The sequence below is a fragment of the Carettochelys insculpta genome, chromosome 5 (genome assembly GCF_033958435.1).
Source record: "Carettochelys insculpta isolate YL-2023 chromosome 5, ASM3395843v1, whole genome shotgun sequence".
In the NCBI taxonomy this organism is placed as follows: domain Eukaryota; kingdom Metazoa; phylum Chordata; order Testudines; family Carettochelyidae; genus Carettochelys; species Carettochelys insculpta.
The window spans coordinates 16,205,379-16,224,519 of record NC_134141.1 but is presented as its reverse complement, the minus strand read 5'-3'; the positions used below and the strand labels follow the sequence as shown (position 1 = coordinate 16,224,519).

At 43.1% G+C, this 19,141-nt stretch overlaps 1 protein-coding gene across 2 annotated transcripts in view; it reads right to left on the bottom strand.

The window, feature by feature from the left end:
* Positions 1-165: 165 nt before the first annotated feature.
* C9orf72 (C9orf72-SMCR8 complex subunit) overlaps positions 166-19,141 on the bottom strand; it is a 54,098-nt gene continuing 35,122 nt past the window's right edge. The window contains exons 11-14 of one of the 2 annotated variants that reach the window (XR_012645628.1): positions 15,758-15,872; positions 10,746-10,787; positions 486-551; positions 166-177 (exon numbers count right to left, since the gene is read on the bottom strand). The gene's annotated coding sequence lies outside the window, so the exon portion shown is untranslated. Of the gene's footprint in view, positions 178-485; positions 552-10,745; positions 10,788-15,737; positions 15,873-19,141 lie in introns of those variants that run through there. The other variant, XM_074994701.1, reaches the window with a different exon arrangement.

Genomic DNA, 19,141 nt, shown 5'->3' with positions numbered 1-19,141 from the left:
AAGGCTGTTTTCTTCTCTGCTGATTCCCTGGGTAATTACAGTGGCCTTTAGAGCAGCTCATTGCCATCAGCTGACTGGTATGTGATGAGGTCAGTCCACATTTCATTGCAGCCTTGCCAACTGGGCAGCCTACCTTTATTCCAGAGTTCATCTGCTTTGCCGAAGGACAGATCTAGTCTGTAAAGTGAACAAAGGGAAAAACAACTCTGACTGATTGTTGTTGCTATCCAGTCGTCAATGCTAACTCACAGTTAGGATGCTCTGACCAAATTTGATATTGTTGACACTAAACGGCTCATTTTTATGGCTTGTGTGTACTGCAGCCAATCTAGAAAAGCAACTAAACAATGTCCAGAGGCCCAGTCTGCTCTTACACCACTGGTAATCAGACATGATGCCGCCAAAATCACATGGGTGAAAAAGCAAATGGTGCAACAACTGCTTCCTGTACCAAAAATGCTCATTTCAGCATTATCTTACCTTACCTCCCCAATCACCAAGTCATCCTCTCCTCCTTTTGCGTCTAGCACGCTGCTGGGGTTCACCAGGCACTGTGAACAACAAGTAAATACATGTGAGGAAGTTAAGTAAAAAGCACAGTGACTGCAAGGGAAAGGCTAGGGCAGGTGTCAGCAAACTTCCCATGCAGAGTGCTGAAATTTGACGTTTTGACTTCTGTGTACTGTCCAAGTGCCTTGATAAGTTTTAAAGTCACTAACAGTCCTACTTACAACAGCTTCATTAATAGATGAATTCAGATTCTGAGCTTTACAGTTTAGGTGGTTGTTGGTAGCATTAGCTGGTCTTTTGTTAAGCCACAGGCGACATGGCTTTGAGAAAGCTCCCAGCTTCATGGAGGAGGAGGGTTGGGGTTGAGCTCCCACCTGGCATGCCGATGAAAACTGGCTTGTGTTCCATACTTGACACCCATGTCGGGGGGTTGCAGACCCCTGGGCTAGTGTGTGACTGATTTAATAGTATTCTTCCTTCCTTACATTTTGTGAGAAAACTGACTATTGTTACTCTGTTAGGTAAAGCTCCCCAGAAATCCTGCTGTGACCAAGTAAAGGGGTACTTTAGATTCTATTATCAAACACGCGGGGACAAATTTTGCTCTCAGTTACATTAGCATAAACCCAGAATTACTCCACTGACAGCAGGTTGTCCAATGAGACTAGTGAGTAGAATTTAATGGCCTTTGTCTCTTTGGACTTGATATTGTTTGTTTTCGCTAGGTTGGGAAGGCAAACACTCCCATCATCACACTACTGTTTCTGCTAACTTAAGCACTGCTCAAAGTCATCTTTCTCAAGTAACAGCATGTGCACACCTTAGTCTTTATTACACTGAACTTTTTTCTACTTATAATTCTATTCTGCTATTTCAAACCAATGTGTGGGCCAAAAGGCACCATATCCTTACTGCATTTATAGTGAACAATGCATTCCTGCCTTTCATTTGTGCAAGCTGGAGAGCCAACTGCATTTCAGTTAGGCATTTAAACAGCAGCCACGTATTCTGAATAGCACATGCAAGACACAAAAGCCCATTAACAAAAGCCATGGAATAGTTTAGCTAAGTGCTATCATCAACAAACAATTTTGCCACTTGGTTCCAATAAAACATTTTTAAAATTACATTGACAAGTGGCAAAATTCTTCATCCCACGACTGGAATTAATTTTACAGCAACCCATTGTGCGGAAGGCGTGACTGGTCTGCAGAGCACATGGTGACTCTGGAGTCTTTAAAAAACACAGTTATTAAGTGGCAAGCTCACCTCCACAGGAGTCAGACACTGTCCTCAGATCTCAAGTAAACAGGCAGAGTATATTCACATATGTCCCTTTTCTGAAGTTAGATGTCCTCTTAAAGTTTTCTCCCTTTGCAATGTGGTATAGTATTCCCTATGCTTTATGAAAATCGACTTGTGATATGAAAGTGCTAAAATATGCTTTCTGCAAGAAGAGGCATATAAAGAATCACTGGAAAAGTTGTGAGTTACTGAATGGGATTATCCCACTTGTAGGCAGGTTTAATTTTTGTAGACGAAGTTAAGAGTATCGACCGGTGTAGCTGTGCTTTGTATTTGCCATTCTGAGCCATTCATACAGCTGACACTTCAAGAACTACTGGGCAAAAGCCAGACAGATCTTAATGACTAGTGCAACAGTCTGTGAACTGGCGTGGCCCTTCTGGGGACTTTCCAGAATGTTACTAACTCATTGACGCTGTAGAATCAGGTGACCTTGTCCTGATCTGATGAACTCACATGATCTGATGAACTGTTCCATGTGTGTGTATGGGGGAGGGGTATAAAACACACAGTTCTGATCCGTAATATCAAGGATTTTCTGAGCACTATTGAGAAGGCCAAATGAGGGCAAATTGCTTGAAACAGGGCTACTTACAGCTCAAGACTAGGGGGCCAGGGGTCCTCCACTATAAGGCACACTGAACCAGCCACAAAGAGCACTTCCATTGCGGGGCTTTCAAAAACTGGGGAGTTGTTTCCAAAGGCCTCCAGCTACATGGGTGGCATATGATTTGAAAGCGGTACTTTCGCATCACCGTGGCCGCCATTATGCTAATGAGGCACTGCATATTCATGGCAGTGCCTCACTAGCACCTTTCAAACTCCCTCCTTAACGTGCCCCTTCTGAAAGGAGGAGGCTTGTGTAGACACAGCCTAAATGATCTGGGGTGATTTATGGGCAGCACAGACAGTCAAGTTGATGCAGCTTCTGTGCAGAAGAGGAGAAGCTGGTGAAAAGGGTCTCGACTCCCAAACATGTTTCATCCCCTTGAAACCTGGGCACAGATTTCCTCAACCTTCCAGCCATGCAGCAAAGTGAGTCTTTTAAATTTGGCATTTTAGAGAGGACTGGGCAGAGAGTTGGATGAGGTTAGCCATTAGCAGAGTATAATTAATTTGTAGAGCTGAAATGGATTATGATTGTATGGCTAGCAGGCGGTGGATTTACATGACATTTATATTACAGGCTCTTAAATTATTATTGTCAGTTTCAGCTATCAGAAGGCAGGGTCAGAGCTTGGGATGGCATTTCTAGTACTTACATCTGAAATAACCAAGATACACAAACTAACTGAAATATGGTCTGAAAAAGCTGTCATTGCATTCAAAAAATCCAACAAACCAAAAGGTTAATGGTTTATACCAGACAGATCTGGAAGAGCAGAACTAAGACCTGAGAACCAAGGGGCTCAGCTTTCTGGGAACCTGAGCTGTTCTCCCATTTTAGAAAAAGAAAGCTCACAGTAAATGTACCTTCCTTCCTGCTCCCTATACCACTTGCAGCTCTTATTGTAATACATTTCACGTAGGGAAGCCACCAGGCTGCCCAAGAATGTGCATCTTATATCTCACCTGGAGTTACCAGCTCAGCAACAGTGAGAAGTGCCCAACCTGCACTAAATATCTAGCAGTTGTAGGGACTCAGCAGAATGACAGAAATGCTCAGCAACACACAGGAATGAGCCCTCCATTCTTAGAGTATCAGGAGCTAGGGTTGTTTCAGTTTTCCACTGCCAGTCTCTGAAAGATCTGGAGAACCCAGGCGAGCAGATTTTCCATGTAAGTTTGCCCTGTTTTACTGGTTGCATTGATAGGAACACCTAGAAGGCACAATCAGCCTTTTCTTAAGCATTCAAGAGCTGACTCCTACCTTTTTCAAGGACACTTCCACTTTAGCTAGGTGAAGACCAAACTCCAGTTCTGTTTTCAGAAGCATGTATGTGGCTTTCACTGAAATGTCGTCAGTCACGATTAGGCCAGGAGGCTTATACTTTGCAAGGTGATTGTCACTGGATTGAAGAATGTCAAAACCTCATCTGAGTATTCACAGGTAGGACCGGATGGGCATTCTATTTGCCTCCCTGACTCTCTCAGTCCAGAACAGATGACTTTTTAAAAATGGTGTACTAGGCAGCTAAAAATGGCTCTTGTGGAACCTGCCACAAAGGCAAGCTGGTGATTCAACGTGACATAGCTATTCATTAACGAGCGATAGAAGTGCAACTCTTGAACTCCCTGAAATACGTGAAGGACAGACTGATACAGCACTTGCAGTGTGTTCCAACTGGCAAAATGTCAAACGTGAATGATTAATGTGAACAATCTAGTTGCCAGCCTAGTCAGTCCAAAACCTAATTCACTGCATTTTGTGCTTATACCATTGGTTTGAAAAGGTAGACTTTCCCCATCCCCCTCAATTATAGGGAGCGGGACCAAGCATGGAACGGCCTTGTTTGCATCTAGATGTTGCACTGGTTTAATTTAAATCTGTTTTTAAATCACTTTATTTAAATCTGTGTGAAAACCTTCATAGCCATTTTTGTTTTGTTGGAAGAGTGGCTTATTGTTATTAATTGGGGCTGTCAAGTGATTAAAAATTAATTACAACTAGTCATGCAATTTAAAAAATTAATCATGATTAATAGGGTTCTTAAATAATAGAATGCCATTTATATCAGATGGGGGGGCAAGTAATGGCCCGTGGGCACCATCTGGCTGCCAGACCCTGACTGGCCACTCATTTTCTGTTCCCTCTCCTCTGCAGTTTCAGTTCCCTCAGCTCCTGGTAGTAGGCATCCTTCAGTCTGCATAGACTATGGATTGCGCCCTTTATAGTTTCAATTGAGGACTTCATTTACAGCGTCTACTGTGACTATGAAGACCTACATGAGAGTGACAGTCCTTGCTGCATCTCTTGCAGATGTGGTGGGTGTCTGGCAAGTCCTTATTGTGCTTTCTGTGTGCTCGCTTCTCCTCTGCTAGCTGTCTGATCCTCATCTCGCCCTTCTGAAGGCCCTTGTGTAACCCCTGCCTCCATCTGTTGAGGTCGTCTGCTAGTTCTTCCCAGTTGTCCAGCTCAATGTCTACCTCTCTGAGGTCTCTCTTGCAGACACCTTTGTAGCGCAACTGGGGGCGTCCGGGAGGTCTTTTGCCAGAGGCTAGCTCACCATACAGGATGTCTTTTGGAATCCTTCCATCATTCATCCTGTGGACATGGCCAAGCCAGTGGAGCCGACGCTGCCTGAGGAAGGTGTGCATGGCTGGGATTCCAGCTTGCTTGAGGACAGCTGTGTTGGTAACTCTGTCCTTCCATGATATTCCAAGGATGTGCCTGAGGCAGCGCAAGTGGAAGACATTCAGCCTCTTTTCCTGGCGGGCATACAGGATCCAAGTCTCGCTGCCATAAAGGAGGGTGCTGAGGATGCAGGCTCTGTAGACTTGCATTTTGGTGTGAGTGTACAGCTTGTCGTTATTCCACACTCTCTTGCTGAGTCCGGACAGAGTTGTGGCTGCTTTTCCGATCCTCCTATTTAGCTCAGTGTCCAACGACAGGGTGTCAGTGATGGTGGACCCGAGGTAAACGAACTCGTGGACGACCTCTAACGTATAGTTTGTCAATGCTGATTGATGGGGATTCAAGCAGTGGTGCTTACTAGGTCACCAGTCCTAACGCTCCTGGCAGTGCGTCCGAGAGCTCCGACTGGGTGGCGTAAGCGCAGAGCTGTCTGCTCCAGTGCATGAGGTGGCACAGCTGCAGCTCTGGCCAAGCAGCACGGCTGTAGTGCTGTGAGTCCTGGGGCTCCGGATGGCACGATCAGGGAGCAGGAGTTCCTGGGGCGGGGAGCTGCGAGGGTTGGCTTGGAAGTGGGGGATTTGTTTTGGTGTTGCATGAAATCATGTAACTAATGAATCTATATTTGTAAGTTGTGCTTTCCCAGTAAAAAGACTAAAATACAGTACTCGTGTAATCATGGGCGTGCTGTTCTGTCCCATCTAATGGCACCCGGACCACGTTAGGAGAGATTAGCAAGTCTGGGCTACAGTCTTATCTCATGCAGTAGAGACTCATGTTTAACTAGAGCCTTCCTTGGTTCAACCATGGCCACCAATGGGGGTCTGTTGGTGTTATGCTGCTCTGAAGTGGATTGGAAAATACTACTTCTTTTGTTTATCATTTTTATGGTGCATGTATTTGTACTAAAGCGAGCGTTGTACTCTCTGCATTGCACCTGAAATCAATACATTTGAAAATGAACAATAATTTACATTTGAAAATGTACAAAATATTTAATAAATTTCAACTGATACTCTAACAGTGCTAATACCTGTGACTAATTTTAAATTAATTGGACGAGTTAACTGTGATCCTTTGAAACCCTTATTATCAATATTACGCCTCAGTGTAAACCTACTCCTGATCAATTTCAGCTCAACATTGTAAGCCAGGCATATAGCTATTTATGGGTGCCCACACAGCCTTTTACACCAGTTTAACTACAGTTTGAACCTCTCTAATCTGGAACTCTCTTGTCTGGCAAGCTCCGTAATCTGGCATGGTTTTAGTTAGCCAGACGACCTCTTATCATGGGTGTTGGCAAGTTTCCTGTGGTGCCATAAATTTTATTTACAGTCACCAGTCCTGGCTGTCAGTGTTCTGTGCTGTTATTTAGCTGTAATTTAGCCCTAAATGTCTTCTAAGAGCCCCATAAGTAGCGGAAGTGTTAGTAATGTGCAAGAAAATATTGATTTCTTGTCATCTGTCAAATTCTCTCATCTTGCACTGGTCAGGTCCCGAGGGTGCCATATGAGAATGCTTCAACCTGTAGTGTGACTTTAAATCACATTTGGTGAAACTTTGTACATAAACAAGCCTGAACCCTTTCGGATATTGATTATGATCCTATTTAACAAAGGAATAAAAAATGAATATCTATTTAACCTGAATGTTACTGTGGCTTGGATATTAAGGTCCAATTCTGATCTTTCTTTCAGCAGTGTAATTTGGAAAATTACTACACTGAAGCTAGAGAGTCAGATTTTGGTATCAGAATCACTGGTTTATGTCTGAACAAAAAAGCAGTCAAGTAGCACTTTAAAGGCTAACAAAATAATTTATTAGGTGAGCTTTCATGGGACAGGCCACTTCTTCAGACCATAGCCATACCAGAACAGACTCAATACTTAAGGCACAGAGAACCAAAAACAGTAATCAAGGCGGACAAATCAGAAAAAAAAATGATCAAGGTGAGCAGAATAGAGAGTAGAGGGGAGGGGGATGGGAGGTCAAGAATTAGTTTAAGTCACGTATGCAAACAAGCCCCTATATTGACTAAGAAAATTACCATCCCAGTTCAAACCACATGTTAATGTGTTGAATTTGAATATAAAGAGAGTTTGGTAGCCTCTCTTTCAAGAGTGTTGTGAAAATTCCTCTTCAGTAACACGCAAACTCTTAAGTCATTAACAGAATGGCCCACTCCATTAAAATGCTGGCTAACAGGTTTGTGGATCAGGAGTGTTTTTATGTCTGTTTTGTGCCCATTAACTCTTTGTCTAAGGGAGTTTGAAGTCTGTCCAATATACAAAGCATCTCAGCATTGTTGGCACATGATGGCATTTTTGATGTTAGCTGAGGAACATGAGAATGTGCCCGTTATTCTGTGAATAACCTGGTTAGGTCCAGTGATGATATCTCCAGAAAAGATATGTGGACAAAGCTAGCAGCGGGCTTTGTTGCAAGGAAAAGTTTCAGGACTGGTGTTGCTGTGGTATAGACTGTGGCTGTTGGTGAGAATCCTCATAAGGTTGGAAGGTTGTCTGTAGGCCTATCACCTAGGGCCTTCTGGAGTGTGGCATCCTGATTAAGGATAGGTTGTAGGTCTTTAATAATTCATTGTAGTGGTTTGAGTTGGAGGCTGTAGGTAATGACCAGGGGTGTTCTGTTCTTGGCTTTTTTGGGCTTATCTTGGAGTAGCTGGTCTCTGAGTATTTGTCTGGCTCTGTCGATTTGTTTTTTTTTATTTCTCCTGGAGGGTAATTCAGGTTTATGAATATTTGGTAAAGATCTTGTAGTTTTTGGTCTCTGTCAGGAGGATCAGAGCAAATGCAATTGTACCTAAGGGCTTGACGGTAAACAATGGATCTAGTTATGTGTGCAGGATGGAAGCTAGAAGTGTGTAGGTAAGTATAGCGATCAGTGGGTTTCCGGTAAAGTGTGGCATCGATCAGGCCATCCTTGATTTGTACAGTAGTGTCCAGGAAATGTCTCTCTCGTGTGGAGTAATTGAGGCATAAGTTGATGGTGGGGTGCAAATTGTTAAAGTCTCTGTGAAATTCTTCTAGAGTCTCTATACCATGGGTCCAAATCATAAAGATGTCATCAATGTATCTTAAGTAGGGGAGGGGCAATAGGGGATGAGAGCTGAGGAATTGTTGTTCCAGGTCAGCCATAAATATATTTGCATATTGTGGGGCCATGCAGGTGCCCATAGTAGTTCCACTAATCTGGAGGTATAAACTGTCCCCAAATCGGAAAGAATTGTGGGTGAGAACAAAGTTACAGAGGTCAGATACCACACTAGCTGTGGTGACATCAGGGATGGTATTCCTGATTGCCTGTAATCCATCTTTGTGTGGAATATTAGTGTACAGAGCCTCTGCATCCATTGTGGCAAGGATGGCGTTGTCAGGAACTTTTCCAATGTTTTGTAATTTCCTCAGGAAGTCGGTGGTATCTGGTAGATAGCTGGGAGTGCTGGTGGCATAGGTTTGAGGAGGGAGTCCACATAACTGGATAGTATGGTGGCAAGGGTGCCAATACCCGAAATGATAGGGCGCCCGGGGTTTCCAGGTTTGTGGATTTTGGGAAGGAAATAGTATAATCCAGGCTGAGGCTCAGATGGTGTGTCGGAGTGAATAAGGTCCCGAGTAGCAGCAGGGAGTTCTTTAAGTAGTTGTTGTAATTTCCTTTGGAATTCCAAAGTGGGATCAGTGGAGAGAGGTCTGTAAAATGTGGTGTTGGAGAGTTGTCTGGCTGCCTCTTGTTCATAGTCTGATTTATTCAGGATGACAACAGCACCCCCTTTGTCAGCTGGTTTGATTATAATGTCTGGGTTATTTTTGAGACTGTGGACAGCATAGCGTTCAGCATAGTTGAGATTGTGTCTCATTTGGCATTGTTCGTGTATAATGTCAGACTGAGCACGGTTGCGGAAGCACTGTACATAGAAACCCAGACTTTCACTATGACCCTCAGGGGGAGTCCACATAGAGGAGTTCTTCTTTTGTTTTTGGTAGGGGGAGTCAAGAGAGTCAGACTGTTGTTCATAGGTGTGCTGGAAAAATTCCTTTAGATGGAGGTGGCAAAGGAAGGCTTCAAGGTCACCACAGAATTGTATTGAGTTCGTGGAGGAAGTAGGGCAGAAGGACATGCCCTGGGATAAGAGAGACTCTTCTGCTGGGCTGAGTTAGTGTACGTCTGGAATAACTCAAATGATGCAAAATGTTTCTCTCTTCTGAGATTTTAAATGGCCACTAAAATCAAATCCTGCTCTGAGGTTAAAGCAGAACTGGAAAAGTCTATGCTCTAGGGCATGGTTTAAAAATACAAAGGGCGTTGTGTTAGGAAAGCCACCAATAAAGGAACACAGGACATATCCCTGGAAAGTTCATCAAGGAAAGCCCCCTGCAACTGTTGGCAACTCTGCTCTCATTGTGCACACTTTGTATTAAGGGCTATAGACCTTAAGGGAAAAACAATTTAAGCACCTCCCTCTTTGTGTGTGCTGGGGAGGAGGTAAGCATCAGCCTGTGCAAGGACTTGAAACTGGAATGCTGGGCTTACTCTTATCATGGGTTTCCCCTGTCCATTTAGGCAGCCCCATGTTCCGTACTGTGACTGTAAGCTTTCGGGACTGAGCCTGTCTCTTTGTTAGGTGTCCACGCAATGCTGAGCACTGCAGAGTTGGCCTTCCAGGCATTGCTGCAATACAAATAATACTGAATAGTGGCAATGGAGTACTATGGTGTGACAGACAAGACATCATTCTGATTTTATCAGCTTTTGTTTCTGCAACATGCAGAGTGCTCCCTTCTAGCAGCTGAGCTCCTTCTACTCGCACTGAAGTATTTTAATTTTTGGTCTTTACACACCTCTCTTATTTAGGAGGGACTTTCCATGCAGCCTTATGACCCTCAGATAAGCAGTCCAGTGCACTGCATTGCCCTACCTGCAGCCCCTGATAGCACCTCAGACATCTTCACTTTCACATTCTGCAGGGAAGGGAAAGACTAAAGCACACAACCCAGCTTTCAAATTTAGTGCTTTTTAATGTCATCTGTACTCTGGTTGGACACTAAACAGGCAGGTGTTCAAGGCATTCTGTCTGTGAGCCACTCAACAACGCAGGCTATCTTGACCAGTGTAAGTCTATCCACTCAACAGCTCTCGAGGTTCCCATATTGGCTGTCAGGATTGGCTTCCAAGCACTTTCCAAGTAAAAAAACATGGGAAAAAGGATGGATCAGTTCTAGAATCAGGTCCATTGACTACATCGGCGTACACTGAAAAGCCGCCTATGAACTGAGTTTCCATCTCACGTTCAGAACCATAATAAAGAAAGAATGCATGAGATCAGTACAAGCTGTAGCTTGAAAAATAACACAGAAAACATTCCAAGCACATTTTTCAGGCATGTGTCACTATACTATGTCCTTCTTACATACATTAAATCATTTTCATACATGATTCAAATTGTTACCTTGTTGTATCAGAATGATTTGGGCAAATTTCTAATCTAGTGCCAAAACCACAGTGAGCTTCCCTAACCAGAAACAGGCCCAGAAGCAACAGTCTGTAAATGCAATAACAGAGCCAATCCCCCAGGACATTTTGAAGCTAGAACAAGTCAGCAGATTATCACAATTCTTACCTAAAGTAATGTAACTCTCCGACTTGCAAAGTTCTTCACCCTCTTGGACAAAGGAAAAAACAAATGTTACTTCCAGTCTAACCCTTACAACATTATGAATCCTGGGTAGGATGAACCAGGGACAAATGCATCAGCACCAGCATGAAATGGCTTTTGTGAAACTACTTTTTTTTTTTTTTTTTTTTTTTTAAATCCAGGTTGTTGAAGTATCAGTCCAAATGGCAATCTCCAAAACTGAACTCCACTGTATATTTTTACATGCTGCTTTCTTGACCGGTACTTATTTGCGGAATACTTTTTAGATACCAGACTGACTGTTAAATCTTTTTTCAAGTGTCCTGCTGAAAGACAGCACTAGGGCAACTTCTCCGCAGTGCAGTTAGTGTGTAGCTTACTTCCTTTGTGTATTCAATGCTTTGCTAGGAAATAAAAGAGAAATCTCTGTGGGCTCCAAGAGGAAGATGGAAAAATGGAATATTTAAAGCACACAACTGTTGCTACATATGATTAGATTCAATTCTGAATATGCTGCTTGTTCCAGGGCCACTGGGGTGGAGGTGGGGGGTACGCTCATTGGGGGAAGAGGAAGAGAACTTATGTTATTCTTTTATGCCCCCCTGGCTCACTCAGGCACAACATTACCCCAGAGGTCTCAGGCCCTTTGTGTTGTGCCTGTGTGTGCTTCTTTCAGTACCTCCACACCTCTCTCACACCTCCTCGTGGAAGCATCCTCCATATGCCCTTCTTCTCCTTTCCATCAACAGGACAAGATTCTTCCATGCCTCCTGCAAGTAACTTCACAGCAAGATAAGCAACTTCACTATCAGAGTCTCAGAGCGGTAGCCGTGTTGGTCTATAACTTTAAAATACCAACTAGTCCTGTGGCACTTTGGCTAACACATTTATTAGGTATGAGCATTTGTGGGTAAAACCCACTTCCTCAGAGAAGCTGGAGTGGAAATTACAGAATAATCCAGGGTATATATTGCAGGAAAACACAAAATAAATTACCTGTCCTTAGTAGGGCCAGCTGTTAATGAAGCAAATAGATGTGTCTCATTCATAGCATGTGATGTAGAAATGTAGAAAATCAAAGGCGGAGAAAATAAAACTCTATAGGAAATTTAACTGAATTATGTAATTCCTTATAGGCCAACCTTTTATATGACTGGCCCTTATCCTAACCCCACTGAAGCCAACAACCATATTTCCACTGATTTCAGTAAGTTTAAGATTAGGCCACATGGGCTTACAAGCATGTGCATGCCTTTGCATAGTTAGTGAAATCCAGGTACAGTAAAGCACATGCAAAAAAGAATTGTCCGTGACTTGCTTCTTCCCAGCTTCTTAAACACTGTGGATGATGATTTCTACTAGAAATCAAAACCAGCCTAAATCCTGCGATTAGCACTGAAAACAGTCACCCAGAAGAGATGCGTCTAAACAAATTTCCATCACTCCAGATGAAATTATCCTAATCTTAACCAGATGTCGAAAAAAATGAAGAGGAATGTAAAATATAATCAGTTTGGTAATGTTTATTTCATCCTTCCCCACCTCACAGTTTTTTTTAAAAAAAGAACCGTGAAGTCAAAGCACATAAATGATAAAAACAGACCTATTCTAACCACAGGGCCAAAGTCTTGAAATACTTGTGGTTCCTGTTCCCCTCAGCAGATTTATACTGATACTTTCTCCTCTGTCTCTTTCCCTTGATCCTTTCAGGGAACGATTCCAGACATGCAATCTTTACATTTCTCTTCCTCTCCCCCTCCCACCCCCCCCGCTTTTTATTACCCTCTCAGGCTTGCCTTTCTTTCATTAACCTCACGTCCAGGGGTTGGCAACCTATGGCTGTTTAAGGAGTCAGCTGAGGCTCTGGGCACTGGCACTGCTGACTCCTCTTCTGGCTCCCTGCCCTGCTGCAGCTGAAATAATGGAACTAAATTTAATTGGTTTTACAGACGGCAGGGCAGAGAGCTGCCCATGCTGCAGGTGGGGGAAGCGCTAAGCCTGCAGGACAGGTGAGCAGGAGGAGTGGCCGAGTCTACCTCTGCTGGACCCATGCAGCCCCCCTGAGAAGGAGGCTGTAGCTGCAGAGGAGCAGCAGCAGCACCTGCCGCTGGACGAGCTCCTCGACTGAAGCAGGCTATCCTGGGGATGGGGTGGGGCAGGTTTGGGGTCTGAGAGAGGTAATGCCTGGAGAGGGGGGTGGGTTTGTGGGCCAAGGTGGGGAGCAGCATGAAGGGTTGATGTGAACATTGCTCCTTCATGGTTAAGAGCCTATCCCCAGGCACAACATTTTCCTTTTCCTCATTTGTGCTTCAGTCCAGGGGTGAAAGTAACAAACATTCTAACTGGTACAAATCATTGTGTGTGCATTGTCCTTAAAATAGGGGTTACACAGAGTACAGTTTGACATTATTTTTTATGGACTGTCTTGTGTTCACATGCATTGTGACTCCTGAATGATTGATTTTGTAATTGAATGTGAAAAAATGACTCTTCTTGCTATTTCAGTTGCAACCCCTGAGCATGTCTCTCTATTGCCTATCCACATCATACACTGCCACTAAAACACCCATGAGGCAAACATACACTCACCTGAGCTAATCATACTCATGAATTCACCATACCCAACACACGCACACACAATAACATGCAATGACCCATCTATCCATTCACTAATTTCCTGCTAGCAGCTATCTTCCTCTCTCAAGCTGTCTTTACACTGCAGTTATTTCAAAATAACTTTGGCAGAGTCTGAAATAAAAATGAAATAGCAAGTGCATTATTTCTATTCTGGTACATCTCATTCCACGAGGAATAACACCTATATCGAAATTACTGTTTTGAAATAGGCCCCATTAAGACTCAGAAGGGCACTATTTCAAAATAAGCCATAACCGCTTCCAGTGGTGGCATTTTAAAATACTGCTATGGGCCTGGAAATGCCATTTCAAAATAGGCGAGATCTATTTTAAAATGCATTTCGTGTGGGGTTGTGTTATTTCAAAATAAGATATTTTGGAATAGCCATTTCCAAAGATCTTATTTCAAAATAGCACTGCCGCGTAGATGTAGCCTCAGAGGTGCAACCATTTATCACTCATTAGGTAACCCTCCTTACACTGTTCACTGGACGTCACAATTCACTCCCCAGTCTTCTCTCCTGCTCACCACGAACACACCTGCCTGTGTGTGGGAGATGTGCAACAAAAACATCTCTGGTTTTCCAACTACAGCAGCTCTCAGGCCATCCTTCTCCAACAAGGTTGAACTCATTGGAGATTCCTTATCCTCACACATTGGGGCTTTCAACCTCCCCTACTTGCAAAGATTTTCAGGTCTTGTCACACAATAAGCTGCATGCAGCCTTTTATGGGTTGTCTTCCCCTCAGTCCTTTGTATTAGCAGAGTGAACACTGTTGTCCTCTAACTGTGCCTGTACAGTCACAGGAGTGAACACAAATTACTTTTTGCTGTGTCAGTGTGCTTCCCCCAACTCCCACTGTTCTCAGAACATTTTATGAATTCTTTTTGAATTATACACATTCAAATCCTCAGCTATTTCTTTGGTTCAGCAAGAAATGGCAGTGGATTGCAGCAGAATCATACCCAGTAAGCATGGTCCACCAAAGAAAGGGTCTTCTCTGTGAACTAAGTAAAAGCCAATGGAAGAGCATGGAGTGATATTTAAACCTCTGTCATGTCAAGTTATTTAAAAGTCTCTTTATCACAGTCCAAAGAATTGACCTTTCTAGCAGAATAATACCAACTTTTGTTTCATATATGAGGCTTTTTTTGTTTGGTTTAAAACAAAAATATTTTCAATCTCTGCACAATAAGGCTATTTGGATTTGACACTGGTGCCTGCAGATTATAAAGAAGCACTATTCTTCTTCTGTACAAGCTTCTGAAAGGGCACATGAGGATCTAGTTTCTCCATGAGAAAGCCAGTATTTGAGATTATCCAGTCAGCCAGAGAATTTTGCTATGATTTTACAGCACTGATCTCCACCATGGGTATAACATAAAACAAATCTTTAGTCCCCAGTCTGGTGAACTGTGTTGGGCTCCTGCTTGCTCACCTGGTCTGCATGCTGGACTTGGACTAGGAGCAAAGGACTCCCAATTCTAATACAGCCCCTCAGCTCCTCTGTCTGAGTCCTCGTGTAAATCACACTCTCTCTCTCTGGGAATAACAGTACTGAAATAAATTTTCACATGTAAAAAAAAAAATCTACAATAAATTTCCAGCAACAGGTTTTACACCATCAATGACTGAGTCTAAAAACGGACACGAGAGCATGCAGGGAACAATGAAGAAAGATAAAAATAAGCAATCAGTACATTTTACCAACGTGCTTCACAGATTAATGGTGACAGTTCCACAGCTTGCTGAACTGGGCTCAATTCTTGGCTTTAAAATTGATCTGATCTTCTGTTGGTGTAAATCAGCAGTGTTAGTCCCACGACTGCAGTAGCATGATACTAATTTACACCCACTCAGAATCTGGCCCCAAAAGTTCTTTGTGTTCTACCATTTATAAACACAGCTGTTTATAAACAGCTATAAACACATCTTAATAGCAGCATGTGGAAAACTTTAGTTGACCATTCCAGTGCCCTCTCTATATTAGGGCATTTTTGTGGCTGCCTGCAATTTCTTTGTACCAGAAATTGGGCAGGACAACTGGATCAGCAATGTTGAGCTTTGTCAGTTTGTGACTAAATACAAGATGGCAGTGCTATATTGCTTCATGAACTTGCACTCTGGAAAAAAACAAACCAAACCAAAAAAGAAACACTGTAATACAGTCAGCTGACTAGCACACCAACCTCACATGGAGTACTGGAATTTGTACTTCAGGGTTCCCCAAATTATCCATGTACTTTTAAAAGAAATTATACCCCAAAAAATGAAAGTACAAACACTGCACCAGCATTGTAAATCAGCATGCAAATAACTGCATACAATCTGTAGTAAATATTTAAAGCCATGTCTTCACATTTGACATTAGCTCCTGCTAATGAGCATGATGTTGCTTTTGAAGCCAATATTTGTCTGACGTGAATACATTGGATCCTCACGTAGTCACATCCATAAGACTTGTCAGGCATTTCCTGAAGCACATGATAAAAAAATAGTATGGTCATTCACAGAGCCACAAAGAGACCCATTGAGATAAGACAGATAGATGAAGATGAGAATATTATAAAAAAAATCCATGACAGCGGGCTGGGCCAGTTCTGGGGAAATATATTTTAAATTAAATTTTGACTTCTAATTGGAATAACTGATTAAGAAAATTATTTTTCCAAACGGCCTCTTGTTAACTAGTCCCAGCTCTTGAAGAGTCCACATAGTAAGCAATAAAGTAATTGAAGTGTAAGGTCTAAACAACAGTGTGATAGCATGAGCATCTCACTATCATATTTCAGCACAACATTATGACAAGCTCAGTTCAGTGCAGCGTCAAGTGGTCACACAAGTTGTTCTGGGACTTTCTGAATTTCACCTTGGTGTAGTATTGCCTCTTTCCTCTTTCCGAGAGCACAACAAGCATGAAGTACATTTAATCAAGCCCCATCGAACCTAACATATCCAGGCTCAGGAGGGCACAACAGAACATTGTTCCCCTTTGGCAGCACCCCCTGTATTCTTTGGCTTTACAAGACGCTCGTGTAGTCAGCCAGGGCTGAGGAATTATGCTCCAGAATCGAAAGTTGTATTTTAAGAAGCGTGTTTCCACGATTCATGGTAGTGGAGATAAACTTAAAAATGTGAATCAGAAAAAGCCTGTCCCTGTCCCTTCACAAACCCACAGATAGCCTGAAAAACTCTGAGGAGTATGAACTTCCCCATTCATCTCAAAGGGTGTTAATACAATTTTTTTAAGATGTCTTTTTAGCAGAAATAACCATGCACATATCTGACAATGTTAAATTACTCTAGTCTATGTACCCAACACTTCCAATGTATCTCATGTAGTTGCCAAAAGTCAACTCTCCCGCTCTATGCCATATCCCCATCTTCAGAGCTTTGCGTTGTCTGCAGAGTTTTGATAACTGGAAGTTGGACACCTTGTAAAATATATTGTATTTAGTCAAAACCAGAGGGAGACCACTCTTCGTACTTTTCATTTTTACGTCATTGAAACACTTAGATTTTCAAACGTAAAAGAAGCTGGACCAGAACTTCCTAAAATTTTATACAGTCTAGCTTTGTATGTGCCAAGTTGATAAAACTTCTACCACTTCTCTCAGATTAGTTCATAGTCTTATGAATCTGTCAATACAGTTTTCCGGGTGCTTTCCTCATTTCATCCAGTCATGTGCCACTTTTAACACCTGCCTGCTTCAAACAGATGTCTAATGTAATATCTTCCTGCTCTCCCCACAATTTGGACTGAGCCTGCAGGCTGCCTTTTCCCCACCTCCTTTCAAGGGCCTATAATAATTTTTGGTGCCCCTTTGGCATTCTCTGTAACTTAATGTTACCCAGGTAGTAAAGTGCCTAAAATTTAATAGGATAAGACCAGCCCTATATGGAGATTTCTATATCAAAACGCTGTCATGACACTGTTTATATAGCTCCAACTTGCAGTGGCCTTATCTTAATGGTATATTTCAGCCATGTCTTATTTGCTGTCCAGTATTATCCTCAAGTCTCTTTCAGCATTACTGCTTTGCAGATTTTCCTAGGGTTTTTGGAAATAAGGTTTTATGTAGAAAGAACCCTGCCTACACTGCTGGGTTTTTTCAAAAGACTCTTTTGAAAATGCAATTATGCAAATGAAGTGTGCAATATGTAAGTTGGCACTTCATTTGCATTTCCAATTTGCCTCATTTGCATTCCCTTTTTGAAAGGAGACTGTAGTGCTGATGCAGCTTAAGTGTTTTGAAACTTTCTTTCTAGGGTAATTCCATTACATTAGCCGGGCTCAAAGCCAGATTTATTCAATGGTAACTGCCAGGACTAAGCCCTTCTTTTCCACCACCTTCTGAAGAGTCAAGGAAACTGCTTCTGCTTCTTGTACATCCCCCCAGATACTTAAGATGTTGCAAACATGTTAGCAGCAGATTAACCAGTGACCAGGCTAATGCTCTTCTTAATGCCTTTTAGGACAAATACGTTGACAGAACCCGACCACCTCACCCCGGCAGTTACGCACCTTCTCATAACTGTTGTTCTTTGAGAAGTGTTGCTCATGTCCATTCCAATCAAGTGCAAATATCAATTTTTTTCCCTTAGCAGCACCTGTCAGGTTGGTGGTGGAATCCCCTGGAGTAGTGTCTTCATGGCACTCAATATATGACCCTGCCACACCCTTTAGTACCTTCTTGCTAGCTACTCTGACAGAGGGACTGGAGAGCAATGAAGGTTGGGGAGTGTTGAAGAGAAGGTCTGTGCTGACTAGATGCCATGATTTCAATGACTTGAGGATTTGATTCAGTGAGGTCAATACCAAGTCCAGGCAGCCCTGTCGTGGATGGTAAGCGGAGGCAAGCTACGCCTGAAGTGGCCTGAGCATTACTCTGACATGCTTAACTACATACATACGTGCAGACATGTGCCCGAGACCACTCCTTGCCATGGTGGCAGGATAGAAGAGAGACTGGATGATCTGTGCCACGGGGAGTTTAGCAAGACTGCCCCCACGAATGCTGCTCTCTGAGTTGGAATGAGTGTCAACTTCTCCAAGTTGATACATAGGCCAAATTTGAGGAATGTGTTTCTGACTAGTTGCACATAGGATGCCACCTGTTCCCTGGAGCAGCCTCTCGGCAACCAGATGTTGAGATAAGGGTACATTTGCAACCACCACCATGCATTTTGTGAGCATGCAGGGGCCACGGCAAGCCCAAACAGGAGCACCGTGATTTGGTAATGATCCCAGTTTGCTATGAACCTTGTGAATTGCCTGTGAGATGCTCAAATGGTGATGTTGAGGGCTTTGTACTAATCCCCTATGATTCAAGGAAAGGGTATTAGTGCTTAGGGAGACCATACGGAATCTCAGCTTTGCCATAAACCAGTTGAGACCCAGCAGGTCCAAAATGGGCCTGAAGCCCTTTCTGCTCTAGCGGTTAGGAAGTTTTGGGAGACCCATTTGTCCCTTAACACCTGAGGAACCTCTCCTCCACTGCTTTTACAGCGAGGAGCAATTGCACCTCCTGACGAAGGAGCTGCTTGTGAGAAGGGTTCCTGACGAAGAATGGGGTAGGGCATTTGGAGAGGTGCAGGGTTGGGAGCGTGTATTCCTCCTTCATCATGCAGAGGACTCAGTGGTCTGAGGTTAGGGCCCATGCCTGAAGGAAATGGGAAAGATGATTGAGGAAACAGGGTGAATGATCCTGGATATGTATTGGCACACTGTCTTCAGGCATCT